Raw genomic sequence first — 22196 nt, 5'->3', positions numbered from 1 at the left:
ATTTTGTGTAGGCCTGTAATTTTGAAACAGAACTCAATATAATCGACAATAAATGTGTATAGGTATAAACAAAGGAAACGATATACAAGTAATTAACAAGTCATTAATACAAAACCACGGATAGAAACATAATGGAACTAACCTGTTTTCTAGGAATATTAAACCACTTTCCGTACACTTTCACCTTTGCAAGATCTCCGGTAAAATAGTCAATCTCTTCTTCACATTTTTTAAACAATGTATCGGCTGCTTCTTTATCAAGAAGTTGAAGGTAATCACAGTCTAAATTTTCTCCTTTTATCTTTTGCACCGATATCTTATCAGGAGGTAGCAATTGATGTTCTGAATTGAATAAACGTCCTCCATTATCGTTTTTGTCAACACCCCCTTCAACAGTAGCTGCATTATCATTACCAACCTCCTCAATCATCTTTTGTATTTCACCGTGTTTTTCAATTAACTTGAACCACTGACTCTTTGGAAGGTTTACACCTTTTTTACCGGGTTTAAACTTTCCTCATTCTTCAGACTGGTAATAGCGACGAATACACACAAATTGTTCTTCTTTCCAGTTACTAACTACCACATGAATTATGTCCGAAAGTGGGATTCTTACTGCCTCCACCATGTTAATGTCTCTTTGTAAGTCTTCCAGTGACTGGAGAATTAAATTGATATTGTTAAACAGTTTTTGCCACAGTAGAACGGGTAAATTAATACCTAGAGGTCCAGGTTTGAAGGCACCATATTCTTCCGTTTGGTAATACTCTCTGAGACAAACATACACCTCGTCACCCCATCGTTGGGCCACTACATGGCGTTTTTCAGACAAGAAAATCCGATTCTTTGAAGTTATGAAAATCTTTGGTACATCATCGGTCATTACGGCAAAATCCCGGGCGCTCATTCCTGAGGCTTTACTAAAACCATTACACTCATCTGTTTGACCGTTAAAAGAATTTCGAGGATCCAATATATTCGCTGATGTAGAAGCCATCGTTGGTATTTTTAAACTGCTACACTCGTCAGCTTGACCATTAGAACTCCCCATAACTCTTTTCATTGTCCTACGGGGTTTCTCGCCAATTGCTAATTTCGGAGTAGGTAAAAAGCTGAAACTCATGTTTATAGACTGTAGAGATTTACAGAGAGTGAAACGAACGATTACGCTTGAATCAGGATATATATGCAGCTCAGTAGGGAAGTAGCCCAGTACAGTAATTAAAAAGATAATGATTGTTATCTCCGGTCAATCGTTTCCGTGACACGTGCGAAACACAATTTAAATGTCCTCGCACAACAGCTTAACACTTTGACTGCCAGAGGTTTTTCCAGTTAGAAACTGCCACCGCTAGCGTTTTTAGCCCAATTCGATGTTTTTATTAAAGCTGATTGAAACCATGTATGTGATCTGATTTATATGTAATTTAGACTAAAATAATCATAAAGATTTTAGCTTTACAATGGTACCAAGAACGATTTTTAAATCGCAATATGTAAATCGTAATAGTAAAATGAAAGTAACCCACTTTTTGAATTTTTCGTAGTTTCGCGCAAGAAAGTCGAGATAATCGCGATTTTGTGCAAGACATCACAATATGAAAATATCGCCCGGTGAGATCAACAAACAACGAAAAAGTTACTTACACGGCACCGATAGGCCTATAAAAACAAGTTATCACTATCGAAAAATGTATTACATTTTATAAATCATAAATCTTACATCAATGTTTCGCCAAAATCCACATAGTAAAGACACCAGGCCTAGTTAACCAGGCCTAAAGTTGGTCCGGAACCGTTTTACGACTAGGGCTAGGCTAGCCTAGTACTACTAGCCTAGGCCTAGGAGATAGTAAACTGATGATAATAACCATACCATTTCAAAACAAGTTTGTTGCGTGAAACTCGGTCACTTTCAGTAAAACACCAAAGCAATTAGGGTATACATACAATAATAAAATTAAAGACTTCATATTGAAAATGACTCCATTATTTTTTATTCAGATAACAAACAAACATGTCAATCCACAAAAACCTTTGTAATGCTTCGGCGGCATAGCTAGCGCGTGACCGATACACAATGCGCCAAGCCATCGCTCTACGCGCTACTGTGATGCGCGGTGTTTGTTATTTCGACAGGTACCATTTTGACAGTCGTTCGTAACCAGATTAGTTACTTTCAAACTGTAAAATATTAACGGTCCAGACCGAATATAGTGTTCATATTTATAGTATATACCAATAATTAACCTATCTACCGGATTTCGCAAAAAAACGCGAAAAACGAAGATCTTCGTTTTTGGCAGTCAAGCGTTGTGTTTCCAAAAACGAAGATCTTCGTGTTTGGCAGTCAAAGTGTTAAAAATAGTCTCTGAATTAATCAGGGTATTGACAAGAAAATAAACGAAATGTCTATACCGAGGCAATGAATATTCTCCGTGCATATTTAGTTTGTTGTAAACGATATCGACTGAAACATACTTCTTATCCAGAACCTCCCGATAAAAATATTCAATCTGTTCTTCTAGAGACTTCATACAACAGAAATCATGATCTTTTTGACTGCTCCTGTCAAATTCACAACCATAACAAGCCGCTTTACTTAAAACCCAACACTTGGCTAACACTTGAGCAGCAAACAATTTTTTAATCAAACGCTCCATTTTCAACAAAAATTCTCTCTCCACCTCGTCTACGTACGTAAATATACAACTTGTAGGCCTGTTACTCTTTTCGACTCCTTCATCTATTTCGACGGGGATAACCTCTTCGGCCTCCGTGTAACGATCATCTATATCACTGCCTGGAACAACAACAGTCTCCTCATCATTGCTAATTATTATAACAGTATCTACATAACTCCCTTGCGAAAAATATATACTTCCAGACATAATGAAATACTGTAAAGAGATACTCTACGCAAAAATAGACAGAATAACTGGAAAATAGTACAACAATAACCGAGTCTCTTTCTTACACCGTCTTAAATCATAAATAAAGTAATGACGTCACTCACCACGTACCAGAACCTCGCGCCAAAAATAATAATTAAGAGACAAAGAAACACCTGGCGGAAATTCATTAATTAAGAATATTATTATTCCCAATACTAAGCTCTTGTAATTATAACTTATCTCTTGCATGCACTCTCATCATGTCATTCATTACATTACCTGACAGTTTGCAATTAGACATGTAAAGTTTAACCATCTTAGGACACTTCCTCAAGAAAGTACTAAGTAAAGTACCATCTATGTCACTGATATTATTATTCCCAATACTAAGCTCTTGTAATTCTAACTTATCTCTTGCATGTACTCTCATCATTTCATTCATTACGCTACCTGATAGTTTGCAATTATACATGAGAAGTTTAACCAGCTTAGGACACTTACTCAAGAAAGTACCTAGTAAAGTACCATCTATGTCACTGATATTATTATTCCCAATACTAAGCTCTTGTAATTCTAAGTTATCTCTTGCATGCACTCTCATCATTTCATTCATCACATAACCTGACAGTTTGCAATTAGACATGTAAAGTTTAACCAGCTTAGGACACTTATTCAAGAAAGTACCTAGTAAAGTACCATCTATGTAACTTATATTATTATTCCTAATATTAAGCTCTTGTAATTCTACCTCATCTACTGCATGCTCTCTCATCATGTCATTCATTACATTACCTGATAGTTTGCAATTATAAATGTAAAGTTTAACCATCTTAGGACACTTTCTCAAGAAAGTACTAAGTAAAGTACCATCTATGTCACTGATATCATTATTTGCAATATCAAGATCTTGTAATTCTAACTCATCTCTTGCATGTACTCTCATCATTTCATTCATTACATTACCTAATAGTTGACAATCATGCATGCCAAGTTTAATCAGGTTAGGCGATGTACTCAAAAACTTACCTAGTAAAACACCATCAATGTCACTAAAGTAATTATTACTAATATTTAGAGCATGTACTGTCAACTCAAATCCTCTATAAGAGCACTCTCTAATCGTTTCATTCATTACATCACCTGTTAGATTGGAATTATGCATGTCAAAGTTAACCACATTAGCAAGGCCTAAAATGTGGGCAAGAACTCGTCCTTTGCAGTTGGCTGACACAGTTGTATAAAAACTGCGGAAAAATTGGTCCTGATATGTTATATTATCAGTAATCCAATGCTTCAATAATTTATCCGCATCACCACCAAGGAAATAAATTGCAAACTGTTTTGCCCTCTCTAAATGCTCACTTTCTCTTATCAACTGCCAGTCATCATCACTCAATTGGGTAAGTAATTCTCGTGTATCCTTTGTGCACTCCACACTTTCTGCTTCACATAATTTGCACAAGTAAAACCCTACCAATGACTCCCATATTAATTTATGAAGAGGCATGTAAATCACTTCAAAGTTAGATATTCCAATTGGTGCATCTCTATAAACAAATCCAAGTTTCAAAGCCAAGTCAACAATATCCTTGTTTGCTATTGCGTTAAGGTCTTTTTTCTTTATTGAAAGGTGGTTTACTTTTAAGCTGTTAAACATACTTTTCCCTAACAAAATCATAGAATTTTCATATTCCAATGGAATTTGCTGAAATTGAGAGATGTTTGGGTATTTCTCTTTTCTAAACTGATTCAAAATATTAATAAAAAATACTTTAGCAATGTCAGCTTTGTTATGAGGAAGACTTCGCATATCTTCCCACAAAATACAAACTGTGAGAAGAAACATGGCATTGTTGCACAATGAAAACATTTTGGGGTGTTTACGATTCGAAACTTGTTTGCCAATACCCAATTCCTTTCTAAGGGAATTTCCCAATTCTCGTTTACCAAAATACCCAAAGTGTTTGTCAAAATACTTTCCTATCAGTGGGAAAGCCACTTCGCGTTTTGACCGTTAAATCGTGTAAAATCGACTTACTTCCGCATTGACGATTTTGAAGCGCCACCTATCGTTGAAAACTGAAACCACGATTTTTCGTCGCCTAGCAAATAAGTGCTGTTATATTTTAAGCTCTCATGAATATTTAAGAACCGACCAACATTACCTATTATGGTAAAAGCATTTCCTAATAAGTATTATTGAATAACCAATTGGTTTCCTTCAAAGAAACCGAAGCTAATACAATACATTCGGCGACTGAAGTCGGGACTCGTGAAATTTATAAATGTGGTACGATTTGACTACTGTTTTGTTGTCCATTTTCTGAATAGTCGGAGGTGCATCCCAACAAATTAAAAAAATTATAATCAATTGTTTTATCAAGAATAATATTAGTTTAATCGAGTATGATATATTTCTATCCTGTTCAAAATTTGTTGGTGTATTCTCAGGCCTCGAAAGGTAGGTACATTTTCTAGCTGAGAGCGTGGTTTCGGCAAAGCGAGACACGTGTGTCAGTATAGGCGATAGCGAGACGTGTGTTGTACTGTGTTGATGTTGATCCGATAGTCGTTAAGTTTTACTGATTACGAGTATCATTGGTCCTGGCCGGCCTAGCCTGGTGATCTGATCCCCGCAAAAAAAAATACTTTTTTTCAATCAGTATAAAATTATTATTTTATTTTTCATTTATTATTTGATTTATTAGGCTCAATAGATGCCTAGCAGGCTACTAGTACTAGTAGGCCTAGATTATATAAATAATAATAGTAAATACTGTAATTTAATTAATAAAATACAGCTTCCATTTGCCTTACTTTTATGTCATCATATAATATTATAATTATATATACAACCAGACATTAACATTTTTTTAAAATAATATTTATTATTTTTTCTGACACTTTCAGGAATCGTTGATGATGCAGAGTTCTTTGTCTTTGTGACTTCAAACTGAGAGTGAAGTGGATGAAAAGATGACACCGGTACCTACCGACATTGTCATACCCAAACTATAATTTAATTATTTAAAACAAAATGTTGAATTACAAATATATATATATATGTTGCAGAGGATTTAGATGAATTACAATACATATATTTATGTTGAATGCAAACCTACTACACTATACTCTGTAAATTATGTTATTGTCATGTGGTAGACCTTAAAAATTGAATATTTATTGTATGTTAGGCCTATTTTATATTTTATTAATACTGTATTAGTTTATATTACTATCTATATATAAATTTACGTAAGGGCAAAATTCGGTAAATCTCGGTTTATTTCTAGAATTTCTACTCGATGGTATAATTATAAAGTTGGTTCGTACTTTCGGTATTGATTTTAACCATCTGATGTAACCTGTTTACTAATTAAATTGAGTTAGGTAATTAGTTATTGACGATTAAAACGAATTTAGGTTCAACGATTTGCCCCCAAATAGGGGTGTTTTCCGATCGTGGTATACACTGTCTAATGGATGTCCATCTTGAAAAATACCCGCCACAAAAATACGAGAAAGCTTCGCATTTTCCTATCTCCTCCTACGATAATTGTTTTTAATAGCTGAAAACCGGTTGAACAGCTAGAGTACAGCATCATAATGTTGAAGACAGGCCGATTTTCTTAAAAAATACTATTTTGATAGATTTAATATACGATTATACAAATGTATTGATTTGCGATGAAAGTGTCTATTCCCTCAGGCGTCGTAAAGGCAAGTACAGAACTGTATACTCGAAATTTGATCCATTTTTGTTTTCAATCTGTGCTGCAGAGGTTGGATATAATTTTTTTAAACGGATAATGAGCTAGCGTTTTCACTCGCCGTATATTATGTACAAATCTTTATTATTGCAGTTAAACCACCCACATCATCACCTTCCCTCACTGGCATGAGTAGCGTTGTAAAACCAGTAGAGAATAGGCCTACGGTACATCACATGCCCTAAACGCAGAACAACTTTGGTGGGTAGGATAGGAACCAACTTAAGTATGAATTGGCTCTAAGAAACAATTGAAAACCGTTAGGCCTACTAATTAAGTTGAGTTAGATAATTTAATATTTATTGACGATTAAATCGAATTTATGATTTTCCCCGAATAGAGGTGGTTTTCACAAATTGTTTTACATTATATTATAAACATATACACGTCGTAGTGATGTATCTTTACATGTGCTGTACTATTTCAATCGACTAGGACGGTGATAGTTTCAACAAAGTATTACATCGCAATGTTTTACTGTGTTTAATGGTATATTATTTGTAAAACATGAAAGCAATTAATGTTTCGTTACTAAATGGATAAAGAATATATTTTAACATTTTTCCTCTTTGCACCCATCCTCTTCCCCATCCCTCAACCCTAATGTTACATACAAAACACAAATTAAGTTTGTTTAAATTTGACTTAAACAATTGGTCTTATTTTGTGACAAGTTTCTCTTTCGGAAGTAATAGGGTGCTAATTTTAGTTGAGTACATAAATCACAGTGTCTATTTATTCGTTCCTGTACACGACATGTATTATTGTCCTGCGGTACGTACATTTGAAATCGCCAGTTTTTTAACGCTGAAATTATTATGTATTCCAGAACCATCTGTGGGCACGACCTAGATGGTACGCGAGCGAAGCGAGAGTACCATCTAGTTATTATAATTTATATTATACAGTACTAGTTTGTACATGTTTTTACCCAAAATAAATGAATAAATAATTTGTTATTCAATCTATAAATTGCTTGTTTGTTCATCAATAACAAAACAATTGTAAGCAAGTATATAACAGTTCTTGTTAGCCGCTTATTTCAGGTCATATTATTAATATTAGCTAGGCCCGACGCGCCCGATCACAACGTCACTAAGTGACTTTCCGCTCCTGGAACAATCGGTCGCTAATAGGGCTAGGCCTCAGACTCGTATAAAAGCTATTATAATAGTTATGATAAATATTCCTCAACTAAAATGTATACTGTGATAAATAAACAAGTAATAATATACGTTGTATTAGAATGTATGGTGGTTATGATGCTTGGCTGCCAATCCAAGGGTCCTGGGTTCAAGTCCTGTCATATGTTAGGATTTTTTCTAATGACAATTTACAACTTCACTCCCAAAGACTTGTAATATAGACTTTGTTTATGTAGAGCATTGTGTGTATATGTTTGTCTCGTGAACGGATTGCCACCTTTAAGAAGGATAGTGATTGAATTTGCTTATGGTTATCCTTGGCAATTTGCCTAAATATAGAAGATTTTCTAGGGTACAATTTCGAAAAAAAGACATTGGTTGATTTTGCCGTTAAATTACAGATTATCGTTTTGTTCAAATACATTAATTTTACATGACAATATATTAAAACCATTTATGAATTTATTTCACTAACAATATTTTTCCGATATCAGCTAAATTTACAAATATTGTGTTTTTCCAACACCCTAAAATTTAGCAATTTTGAACTAAATTAGAAAAGTAGGGCGCCCTCTCCGAGTCAAAATTTGACACGATTTGTCGACTGGCTGTCCCACTGCTATGGAATCTTCACTAAATCCAGCAACTCTTACATGTATATCACTCACTTTTATGAATTCATCAAGGTTCTCCGACCTTGATGAAAGTATCACAATGCTCTTCTCTAGGTTTTCTTTTATCAACATTGTAATTAAGCTTGTATTCTTAAACCTTAATTCCTCAAAGCCGTCTAACATCAACACAACTTTATCCACATGATTTACTATGAATCGTTTAATCAAATTTGAATCAGGTGGAAGATTGGTCTTTGAACTGAAATCTTTCATTTTCAGTTGGTTTACCATCAAATCTAAGATTCCCTCATTTGTATCTAACTCCCTTGCATTCAAAAGGAATACGATTTTACCTTCAAGGGCTTTAATAGTCTCCTTGGCATTGTATGCTAAGTATCTTAATAAAGTCGTTTTACCAGTACCCATCTCACTCTCTATAAGAACTTTACATGCTGGTTTGGATTTGATAACATTTAACATATCATCTAACATTATAGGCTCGTTTCTTTTCTTTTCCCAGAATTCCAAATCACTGAAAACATCATTTACATCAACTACATAATCAGGATTACAAATTTCTGGTGTAAATTTGTTGATGTTGTGCCACTGGTGTCTATTAAGTAGATACGTTTCTATTTGTTCTGTAAAAAAGAAATAGTACAAATAACTAGAAATAAAAAATCAATTCAAAATTCAATCAATGGTCACCGTATGTATGGCTATGTTGTTTGTCTAATTACAATTACAAAATAGTTTATTGTAATGTAATAATGATAGAACATTAGCCCTAAACATTATAATAAAAAAAATGCATTAGCACCACAGAATGTAAAGTATCTTTTTTATAGGAAATGTTTGCAGACCATTAAGCAACAAAGTTACTGTATTCATAATTTTGTCACAAACAAATAGATGGCAAATTCTTGGGTGTCTAGAAAACTCAGATATATCTGAGATCTGAGTTTTCTAGATCTGAGTTTTCTAGACACCCTTATTAAAGTGCTTCAAATGCTAGTTTAACAAACTTACGCTCTTTACTTGAATGAAAGTTTTTTTGAAATTCCTCTCTAAAGTTTTAATAATTTTTTAGAAGTTCACCTATGAAATTAATAAATAATTGCTTCTTAATTAGTATTATTATTATGGGAGGGCATGTAAGAAGGGGGAAGATGTTGTCTTTAAAATCCTCATTGAAAAATAGGGAAAAAATCTCAGTGACTATACTACAGTTTGTATCCTGTGTGAGACAGATAAGGTACATATTTGAGACAGTTGAGAGGAAATGATTTTGATTGCATCAGCCCATTTCCAAAATAAGCATAATGCATCATGATTATTGTGTGCTATGATAATGATCTGACACAATAAAATGTTGCAGTACGATAAAATAATTTATGTTTAAACCCACCTTCTTTTGAAAGATGTAGTTTTTCTTTTTGTTTCTCATGGTCTCCTTTAGCTATCCAAAACCAAATTGAGCATCATATTATAGACAAGTTCTATTTCCTCTGAAATATGGTGTAAGAAGCATTTTTGGGTAGAAGCTGGGATCCACTTGATTTAGGATATTTCGACCTCGCTGATTACGAATATGGTGGATCCCAAGCGAAATTCGGCCATCTAAGCCCTTAATTTGCATAATTTAAAATGGCGGCCATTTTTTATAATTACCCTATATCTCGAGAACCACTAGTCACAGATAATTAATTTTGGTCTCAAAATGCTTTAAATATATGTTTTCATATTCACTTTAATGACACATTTTCTCAAAAAATGAATGCAAGTCTTATTTCTGACATTTTGAACTTTGACCTTGATTTATCGTATCTCAGTAACCAATAATCGGAGAGACACGAAATAGGGCTCAAATTGTTCAGAAACTATACATTCATATATATTATAATGAAATGTTTTTACAAAAAATGGCCGATTCTACAACTATTGACCTTTGAACTATTAGTCAAATATAATAATATAATAATAATATAACTTTGAAAATTGTGGTCTTATGAATTTCTTTTTCTTTTGAAATTGTTTAAAACATGTGTGTTTCTATGATTATAGATTTAAAAAAGAATTTGAACATGTAAGCTACATTTGAAAATTACCTGCCATCAAAATGATGAATTATGATTATAGATTTAAAAAAAAATTTGAACACGTCAGCTACATTTGAAATTTGGAAATTACCTGCCATCAATATGATGGATTATGATTGTATAGTACCTGCCATCAATATGATGGATTATGGATTTAAAAAAGAATTTGAACATGTCAGCTACATTTGGAAATTTGGAAATTACCTGCCATCAATATGATAGATTTTGATTGTATAGGTTTGAAAAAAAATGTGAACACGTAAGCTACATTTGGAATGAACATGTTAAGGGCATCAGTTTTGATCATTCATGCAAAGGTTTCCGTCATCTTTAGCGTTGTTACAGCAGCATAAAGCTGTACATGGTAGTTTTGACTTCTTGCACCTACATCTATATGGTTATGCATCGTGTCTTGCATCCACAATAAATCATCTCTAACGAAGCAGTAGGAATAGCTTCATTTTCCAGAAGCACTGGTTGAAGTTTACCATTAGATAGCTCCCAACCAGAATCTGTTGATGATGGCAAATGCTGGATTGGCGATACAGCTTTTTTTTAATACGAGTGCTTGGAAGTGTGCTCTTTTTATATGCTGGTGCACTGTATCGCTTGTTGGAGGTAATGCCTCTGGTTTTTTTTTTTAACATGTCATGCCTAACTTAAAACTGTCGATAAAGGACACCACTAGACAAAGATGAACCAAAACACAGAGACCAATTCGTCGAATTATAGAAAGTGATGAAATACCGCTGCCAAATTGCTGGTCAAACTTTTTGGCATTACAAGATAATAAAGCAGATCTGGCACGATTTCTATCAGAGGAGTTGATTCGTCAAGCTCCTATAGACAAAGAAATTGTCACAGCTGGTGGATTTATGAAAGAATCAGTTGTTAAATCATCAAAAGTCTACGTTGTCTCTGGTCGCAGATCATGAAGAATCGGACACGAGACTTGTCATGCTGCCAATGTCCGATACGACACAGTTGTGTTGCTTCTAGGGATACAGACGTGTGATTCTAGTGTCTCACTACCAAAGCATGGTATCCAAATGGATGATGACAGGGACATCCAAAAAAAGAAAGTATCTATAAAAGACATTTTTCAAGCCTTGCCCGAGGGTTATGCAAAAGCACTGATTCCATTCCACACTATTAGTGGATGCGATACTACCTCATATCCATGGAAGAGTTAAATTACATTAATACATACATACAGTAATTTAACTCTTCCCTGTTCATATCTAAGTGGTCACTCAAATGCATCGGCATGGGAAGTATTAAACAAAAATTATGAACTAATTAAAGACATGGGAAAAAACCTATCAGTGACCAAGTTATTATGAAATCGGAAAGATTCATTTGCTACGTTTACGGTGTTGGTCAAGTTAAAAGTACCAATGAAGTTAGGTTTTTGAAAAAAAACAAAAAACTATAGGCATTACCTCCAACAAGTGATGCAGTGCACCAACATATAAAAAGAGCACACTTCCAAGCACTCGTATGGAAAAAAGCTGTATCGCCAATCCAGCATTTGCCATCACCAACAGATTTTGGTTGGGAGCTATCTAATGGTAAACTTCAACCAGTGCTTCTGAAAAATGAAGCTATTCCTACTGCTTCGTTAGAGATGATTTATTGTGGATGCAAGACACGATGCATAACCAATAGATGTAGGTGCAAGAAGTCAAAACTACCATGTACAGCTTTATGCCGCTGTAACAACGCTAAAGATGACGGAAACCTTTGCATGAATGATCTTAAACTGATGCCCTTAACATGTTCATTCCAAATGTAGCTTACCTGTTCACATTTTCTTTTAAATCTATACAATCATAATCCATCATATTGATGGCAGGTAATTTTCAAATGTAGCTTACATGTTCAAATTCTTTTTAAAATCTATAATCATAATCCATCATATTGATGGCAGGTAATTTTCAAATGTAGCTTACGTGTTCCAATTCTTTTTTAAATCTATAATCATAATCCATCATATTGATGTCAGGTAATTTCCAAATGTAGAATCGCACTAACCTTTATTTAATGAATATTCATGATGTGGTGAGTCATGCATATAGTTATTTGATCTTCAATTCTGATATTACACACAGTTAGTGGTAAACATACATAAAGTCTGCTTTAGCTGTAGGAATACAGTACATTCAATCAGAAGAGAAAATAGATTTGAAAGCGTTCCCTGGTGGTGTACATGTTTGATTTGCTAAAAAGTTCATCTGGAAACGAGAATCTCGGAACACGACCGCGATATTGAACGCATGTGGAATTTTCATCACCAAGGTTTTGTGGATAGTATAGGAGAGTTGCTTAGTGTCAGAATACATGCAGAGAGACTTAATGTAATTAGAAAAAAGTTTCTTACTGTACACCAGTCTTTCAATCAATTTAGTACTTTACTGCTGTACTTACTAACTATACTTCAGTTGAAGTATTGGATGGTAAGTCACTGTATTTATATGTAAAATGTATTTTTGTGTGTTTCTGTGTACATACAGGGTACATACCTTTTTATTGCATCTTATAAATTCAAATTATAAAAACCTACTACATCATACAGTAGGCTATAGTTATGGACATTATATGGTTTTTCTCATTACAACAATGATAATACTATAGTTTCTTTCAGATAGAATGTAGTTGTGTGTGCAAAATGCTCTAATGACTAAATAATTAGTTATAATAATTTAATGATCTACAGTACAGTACCCACAAGTTCACCATCAGGAACCCACTACTCTACTTCTTGTTATAGCCACTCATTCGTTCAATTATCCACCATTTATTATCTGCTCAATCTTTAACTCACTCATTAACCCATTCATTTTTATTTTAGAATTTAAAATAATAAATTAACATATTACAGTACTCAATGTTTTTTTTTCCACTTGATGTGAGAGACTAATGTGAATGTGAATGTCATGTTCTTAGGAACATACATAACCTGTGAATAATGGCACATTTCCAAAATGGCACATTGATATATCATGTGTTGAAGTGATTAACAGTTAAATGCCTACATTAAGAGAAGCTCACATTAATGTCAGAAACATAAAGTGTATTTCACAGTAGTAAAAACAATATATTGTTATTAATTGAATTGGTTAATAATTTAAAAAGTGTATTTAACACAAAGCTACAGTACATGAATAATAAAAACTATTTATTTTGAGAATTTTGTGAAAAAATAGATTGTTTGCAACCATTTTGGAGACATGTCAATATGTTTGAGTGAGGAAATTAAATGAGGCACAATAGGAAATTGCAATTATTAACATTTCCTTAAAAGGAACATTTTGATCGTTTTATTTTAAAATCAATTTTAATTAATATGATGGCAGTCTGTTCAGGTCTGTTAAATGCTATGATTGACACATTCTGAACATTTGTTATTATGCAATATAGCACATAGTAGCAGTGTACAGAGTAATAGTAAAATATTCTTTCATTTGTCTGTTAACCACCGTCAGACCCATTAGTACTGCCACCTTCTATGATGAATTCGCAGAATATGCTTCGGATATTCTATCGTTACATAGTTCTGTAATATTTTCGGGTAACTTCAACATTCATATGAACAGCAGCAATGACCCGGATAAAATAAAATTTGACGATGTACTTGAGTGTTTAAATCTTGATCAACACGTGTCTTTCCCAACACATCGTTCGGGAAATACTCTTGATTTGCTAATAACGAGGGGTAAGGACACTCTTTGTGTTACCGAGCCCGTTTCAAATTATTACATCAGTGACCATTGTTTTGTAGAGAATATTTTATCGAGACCAAAACCGAAATGTTACCGTCAAAAGAAAAAGTTTCGAAAGATAAATAAAATAGATCACACGAACTTTGATGAAGCTTTGTCTCAAGTAGTTATATCATCAACGAATATCGATGATATCGACGATTTGGCAAATCACTACAACACTCACCTACTTGCTGCTCTGAATAAGCATGCTCCTATTGTTGAGAAAACTACCACTGTCAGAAGATCGTTACCTTGGTTTGATGACGAGACTAATGTGTTGAAGAAGCAACTTCGTCGTGCTGAGAAGACCTTACGGAAGTCTGCCACCGACGAAAATAGGTCAGCTTACAATGATCTACGCATTACATACAAACGTTATCTTCGTTTAGCCAAGTACGAATTCATTAAGGGTGCTATCAAAGAAGCTGGCAACAACTCAAAAAAGCTTTACAAGATTGTGTTTGAGCTCATTGGTAGACGTAAAAATAACACACTTCCACCACATGAAACTGATAAACAGTTAGCAGACGACTTCATATCTTACTTTATGGGCAAAATAGAGAAAATACGAGAGGAATTGGAACACTTTCTTTTGTATGAACAAGAACGGCTAATGGCAAATGAATTTATTGCATTTCAGGAAGTTTTTTTTTTTTTTTTTTTGTGGCGCAAACACCACTTTTATTCACATTCATATTATCTCATATTACATAAAATCGTATTATTTACCTTGTAAATGTCGTTACAGTTCATAAGTAACATTTTTACATATATGAATTCTGTATTACTCCTTTTTTCATTAATTTTCTTATATTTTGTTATACACTTGACAGGATCATCATTATCATCTATCCCGTTTTAAAATAGTTCACACATTTTCATTTGTTTGTTTTCATTTTACAACCCGGATTATACAATATATTTATATACATGATAAAAAAAAACAATAATAGCTCAGTACCACCAGTAACCCGTATCACTGTAATTCCTTTTCGGTTAATCGTATCAAATTAGAATTTATATTATCATAATCTTATTTCTTAAAGCTACCCATTTTTCTATACTTGTTTCTTTATTGTTATATGTTTCACATTCAATGTTATATAACATATTGCTTTTAAATGAATTCCATAAAGATTTACCCACTGGCTTATTTAGTGCAGATAACATTTTTATTCTATAAATAGTAAATGCTGCAAAAGTGTAAATATAATCTATTAGCTTATCTGCCGTTCCTAGTATTAATTGTTTAAATGATATATTATTGTGATTTAAACTTACAAAGATACTAAGCATTTTCCTCCAATATTTCTGAATAAATCTACAACTAAAAAACAAATGATTTTCATTTTCAATTTCTCCACATTTGTCACACGTTTGTGTTTCCTTAACTTTCCACTGATACAGCCGTTTGTTGGTAGGCAGTATTCTATGTAACATCTTATAATTGAATTGTGCTAGTTTCTTATCTTTCATTTTACATACTTTCCGTAACCAAGAAGTTTTCCAATCAATGTTGTTATCATTGAAGTACTCTTCCCATTTTAGTTGTGACATTGGAATAATGAAATATTCTTTCACAAACCATGAGTATATTAGTTTGGTAGTATTAATCTCATACTTAGTCCCAACTACTTCATCATTATCATCACAATTGAAAATATCTACCTCCTTAATAATACGTTTCCATTGAATTGGTATTGCCTTAATAATGCACAAATACTCATTTAACCAGTTTGTTTTACATTGTAGTTTCACCAGTATTTCGTTCGATGTTAAAAAAGTGTTCTTATTAACAATGTCTTTAATACTGATAATGCCACTGTCAATCCAATGCTTGTAGAAAAGCGTTTTTTTTTTTAGTTTAACGTAGTGGTTTCCCCACAGTTGCTCATTCATTATATCGTTATAAGTTTCAGGGTTTTTTTTTAGAGATTCTGTTATAATTTATGTAGGCTTTTATCATATTTTTGTAAAACAGTAGAATTTTATCAGAATTAACATCAATAATGTTATAACATGACATATTAAGTAAAACATTAACATCACATATTTTTTTAATATAATACATTGGAATATTTTTCCATTTAGCACCATCATCATTCATAATTCTTTTTAACCAGCCACACATGAGTGCGTTAACATGAAGAGTAAAATCAGGCATTTTAATGCCTCCCATCTCAACATCACCAATTAGAGTTTTTCTTTTTATCTTTTACCTTTTATTGTTCCAAATAAAATTATATATTAGATTTGTAACTTTTGTATATACATATTTTGGAACATCAGTGATATTTGCAGCATATGTTAATTTTAAAGGGCCAACATAGTAAGAAAAGAACTTTAAAGGAATAGAAATAGTGGAATGAAACAAATGTTATACAAGGCCAAAACATAAAAAGTAGCATATAATGTGTTTATAATAACTAGATTAAACTGATTCGTAAATGTAAATAGGTATATTAATGTGTGTATGTGTGTATATATTTGTAACGGATGTAATATAAGGTCAAAAGAAATAAAGAAACAAATTGTGAGTACTGATTTAAGATATAATAAAAGAAACAGCTACTTTTTAATACATTTCTTAATATAAAGTAAATTTAAATGATAAATAGTTGTACTTTTACTATAACTTGCAATAAACATAAAATGTACGTTTTTAAAGCATACTTTTACTCCATCGATTTTATGTACATGTATAGATATAGTGACTTTTTAGCTGATATATTGCATTTTATTGTTCTTTATTTTTATAAAAATGTATGTATGTTATATAATTTATATTTGTAAAAGGAATGAATAAATGTGGGTGACCCCCACGAAAGAGAAAAAAAAAAGCATATGTTAATTTAGATAGTGCAAGACTTTTCAGGATTATTATTCTACCAAAAATTTAGAGATTTCTAGCATTCCATTGTTTTAAAGTCTTTTCTAGCTCTATTAATTTAACATCCCAGTTTTTTCTGGTACATTCTTCTGTATTATACCCTACATATATGCCTAAAATTTTGATTGGGTGTTTTACCCAATTTAATTCTAAAGGTCTATCTATTCTGTTCTTCCATTTACCAATCCAAAAAGCATTGGTTTTTTTTTTATTTAGTGTCATTCCAGATACTTCACAAAAACGTTCAATTACACTGACTGCTGACTTAATACTTTTGTCATTACCAACATACAAAACAGTATCATCGGCTAATTGGCTTATTCTAGCTTCTATGTTATTTTCATTATTTGGAAGTTTATAGTCATCTTTGTTTCTTATTCTAGATGCCATTACTTCAACCACTAAAATGAATAACAGAGCAGATAGAGGACAACCTTGTCTAATACCTCTTTCCATTTTAAAATTGTTTGAAACCCAACCATTGTTAACTGTGACACATTCAACGTTATTGTATAATACTTTTACCCAGTTACAAAAGAACATTCCAAAGTTAAACTTTTCTAGAACATTGAACATAAAATCTCTACTAATAGAGTCAAAAGCCTTCTTAAAATCTACGGTAATTATTGCCCCTTCGATATCATTACACTCTGTATAATAAAGCAGGTCTTCTATTAACCGAATGTTTTCACCAGCGAAACGGCCTTTTATATAACCTTTTTGGTCTGAACTTACTATTGATTTAATAACCATTTTAAGTCTGTTACTTAATACATGTGCAAGAATTTTGTAATCGGTGTTTAAGAGGGTAATGGGACGCCAATTATTCAAATTTTCTCTTTCTCCATCCTTGAACAAAAGGGTGATTACACCTCGTTTTTGCGAAAAGGATAATTCTTGAGAATTATAACTTTCATTTAACGCATCGCAAATTAAATGTTTAATATTATTCTAAAAGAACACATAAAATTCAACACTTAGACCATCCGATCCAGGTGTTTTATTTTTTTCCATCATTGAAATGGCCTTTTTACATTCCTCAATAGTGACGTAACCTTCTCAATTTTCTTTTTCTATTTCTGAAAGCTTGTTTATAATAGAATTACAAAGGTATTTATTAATTTTTCCAGGGTTTATAACATTTTTTGCGTATAAACCTTCGAAATGTTGTATTTGTTCCTTTAAAATATCAATTGGGCTCGTTGCTAAGCTCCCATCTTTAGTAATTAAACTTTTTATGTGTTTCTTTTTACTTTTGGATCTTTCTAACCCAAGAAAGTATTTTGTATTCCGCTCGCCTTCCTCTATCCATTTTACTCTGGACCTAATTTGCGCGCCTTTTGCTTCTACATTATAAATGTTTTCAAGCTCTATTTTTTTGTTTTCAATTTTATTTTCAATGGTTATATCACAATTTTGAGTATTCATAATTGTTTCATTTAAGTTTTTTATTTGTTTTTGTAATTTTTCTTTCTTTTTATTCTGGTTTTTATTTTTTTGTTTTCCGTATGCAATTGAAAATTCTTTTATTTTTGTTTTTACAAGCTCCCATTTCAGGAAGTTAGCGAAGATGATGTTAGGAAGTTGATCATATGCGCAAAACCAACAACCTGCTCCACTGACCCCCTACCGTCGACACTGGTGAAACAGCATCTGGATACACTTCTACCACTTATTACAAGGATGATCAACAACTCGTTGTGTAACGGCGTATTTGCTCATAGATGGAAAATATCAGTTATAAAACCGCTTATAAAAAAGAATGGTGTTGAATGTATCCTCAGGAATTATAGGCCAGTAAGCAATCTGTCCTTCGTATCCAAGCTGGTTAAACGCGCATGCTTGAACCAATTCATAGCTTATGTTGAGAACAATACCTTATTACCGGCGTACCAATCTGCCTATCGGAAAGGTTTTAGCACAGAGACGGCTTTGGTTAAGTTAACCAATGACGTACTCTGGAATATGGAGCTGCAAAGGGTGTCTGCGCTGGTATGTATAGACTTGTCAGCCGCCTTTGACACAGTGAACCACGAAGTACTCCTCGACGTTTTGCAGAACAAATTCGGAGTGGCCAATGCGGCATTGATCTGGTTTGATACTTACCTTCGTCATCGATTTGCCAACGTAACAATCGGCGAAACTAACTCGGAGACAGCCAATTTGTCCTTCTCTGTACCTCAGGGTAGTGTATGCGGTCCAGTTCTATACACCATATATGCCAGCACTTTACAAGATCATATCAGTAAGTTTGATATTTCTGTGATGGGATATGCCGATGATCATTCAGTGTATGATTCATTTAATCCAAATTCTAGTTCTAGTATGGAAAATACAATCACCAAATTACAAGAGTGCCTCATATCCATCAACGACTGGATGAAGTCCAACAGACTAAAAATGAACAGTGAAAAAACAGAGTTCATTCTATTAAGAAGCAGAGTTCAAATCCTGAAATGCGAGAAAGATCATATCATCGTATGTCAGGACAGAATACCACGTGGTTCATCTGTAAAATACCTTGGTGTTAATATCGACGACCAGCTATCTTTCAAGAACCACATACATGATAAATGCAGAACGATAGCTGTTAATTTATACTATATTCGTCAAATCCGCAAATTTCTCTCCAAGGACCTTTGCCAACAACTAGTTCAATCGCTCGTGCTGTCACATATTGATTACGCCAATGCATTGTATTATGGTCTACCTGCTAATACCCTTGCTCCAATGAAGAGGTTACTGCACCAAGCTGCGAAAATAATTGTCAGGAAAGGTCGGTATGACAGTGCAACTAACGCCATGCGATCCTTGCACTGGCTTCCGATGTCTCATAGATGTCAATTCAAAATAGCATGTCTTGTATGGCGTTCGCTTAAAGGTTCCGCTCCAAGTTACCTGAGAGAAATTCTTACTGTGCGGAATGTTTCTCGCAGTACTCGTTCAAGCACCAGCAATTATAACCTGACAATCCCACGAACTAAACGAAAGACATTTGCTGACCGTTCGTTCGCCGTAGCAGGACCCAAAATTTGGAACAGATTACCAAGTCACATTAAGCACTTAGACGACTATAATTAGTTTAAAAAACATTTAAAAGCACTATATTTCAAAGAATGTTACGATACTAATTGATGTGAAGCGCCGCTGATTATAATTATATGTTGTATAAATGTGCGCTATACAAGTAATAATAATAATAATAATAATAATAATAATAACTATCTTCAAGTTTATTTCTCTTCTCATCTCATAGAAAGAAGTACTGGACACAAATAAAGCTTTACAACAATCAGGCAAAGTATTAATAGAGAAAGCAGATGAATTGGAATTGTTAAGACAAACACAGAAAAAAATTTGTTGCCTCAATGGAGAGGCTACAGGTGTGTTTACCAGGTAAGATATTGTAATGTTTTGTTGAATAGTTTTTTAATACAGTAAAGTCATATGTTGTATTGGTGTAGATGTTGTGTATCTCAGTTGAAAAGTGGATGACTGAGTCGCTTAGGATTCACTGACCATACAAAGATTATATTTATTCCAACCACTTTATGAGTGCTAGCAGTTGTGGCGTTGCGCCTTAGAACTTATCTTTTCGGAAAAAATTCTGCGCATTATAAATATGAATTGAATTGATAATTTGCAAATTTGCCAAATTATTCCACCCATCATCTACATCATTCAACTTTCTTGTTTGAGAATACAACATATGAAGTGTGTTTGACATGGGAGTTGTCAGAGGAAGTTGCTATGCTGTTGAACTTTGCACACCACCATTTGTTTAATCTGTTTGTACAGTATGACGACAAATTCATTTGTTTCATTTCAACCAATTATAATTGGAAAATAATTAATTGGTGTAATTTTAAAATTTAGTTATCCTTTAGTTGTAGAATCATTTTAAGAAACATCACATCACTTATCAAGTACACAAGTAATATTTATACATGAATACATTCGTTTTATTGTGTTATTTATGCAGTATTTTACATATTTATTTTGCTGGAGTAAAAATTTGTTTTTTTCTTTTTAAATAGTTTAATTAAAATAATTTAAACTAAATTCCATATCTGTGTTTCATTTTATGTTATGTTAGATACTGTAGATACACTAATAGAATAATATAGAATCTTCTTTTAACTCTTATAGCAGTAGGAACTGAATTATGCCAGAAAATGGTTTTAATGGGAATGACAGTAGTAAATAGACAATCAAGGATGAAATAAACTATTATTATTAATTAATCACTTTGGTACTGAATTGAAAGTGGGACTGATATATTAATTGTTATTCTTGTTTAATTGTTTAAATATAGATATTATTATGTAGAAAATTAATGTCTAATTCCATTTTAATTTTGGTAAAAAAATATGTTTTTTCTTTGTGAACTTATGTCCTTTTGGTTCAGTCCCATTTATTTACTGTTATGTTTGCCACTGAACTTAAATAATTAATTTTCATAAGAATTCTTCATTTTAATCATGAACTTATTCAGTAAGGTAACAATACTATACATGTATATTCATACTGTACAGTACACAACCACTATTATACAGCTGACACTTGTTTAATTTCATACTGTATGTTAATATCAAATGCTGATTGCTAGCCAGCATTCATTGAACAACCATCATATTTCAACTGGTGGTATTAAGTGTCATATTGATGAGACTGCTATTGTGTACAGAGTGTATTTATAGACTGTTATACAATATTGTTACCAGGGTGCTGATATTGATATCGTGAATAATGTATGAATGCTTCTTAAAATGACTGAGCCACAATGTCAAAGTTAACAACTATTGCATGTTCAGTTTCAGTGAGAATCAATTCCGTGAATTTTGTGATCCTCAATATGTGCTTCTTAACAATAACTGAGCCACAATGTCAAAGTTAACAACTAAATAATGCTTCTTAAAATGACACACAATGTCAAAGTTAACTGTACAATAATAGCATACATTCAGTTTTAGTGAGAATCAAATTTTCAGAAATCTTAATACAAATTGTTTCATTTGTG

At 32.9% G+C, this 22196-nt stretch overlaps 1 protein-coding gene and 1 long non-coding RNA gene across 2 annotated transcripts in view; one reads left to right on the top strand and one right to left on the bottom strand.

Annotated features, from left to right (window-relative positions):
- The window catches only part of LOC140047790 (KAT8 regulatory NSL complex subunit 3-like), an 86693-nt gene that overhangs the window by 17653 nt on the left and 46844 nt on the right, over positions 1 to 22196 (top strand). The window lies entirely within an intron of this gene.
- Positions 8347 to 12679, bottom strand: LOC140046376 (uncharacterized). Its single transcript, XR_011844771.1, has 4 exons — positions 12557 to 12679; positions 9832 to 9882; positions 9453 to 9521; positions 8347 to 9064 (listed from the first exon to the last, which is right to left on the bottom strand). It is a non-coding gene; the product is annotated as an uncharacterized lncRNA (long non-coding RNA).

This window comes from Antedon mediterranea, chromosome 4 (assembly GCF_964355755.1).
Source record: "Antedon mediterranea chromosome 4, ecAntMedi1.1, whole genome shotgun sequence".
In the NCBI taxonomy this organism is placed as follows: Eukaryota; Metazoa; Echinodermata; class Crinoidea; order Comatulida; family Antedonidae; genus Antedon; species Antedon mediterranea.
Note: the sequence above shows the minus strand (reverse complement) of the source record. Positions and strands in the feature narration are given on the sequence as shown.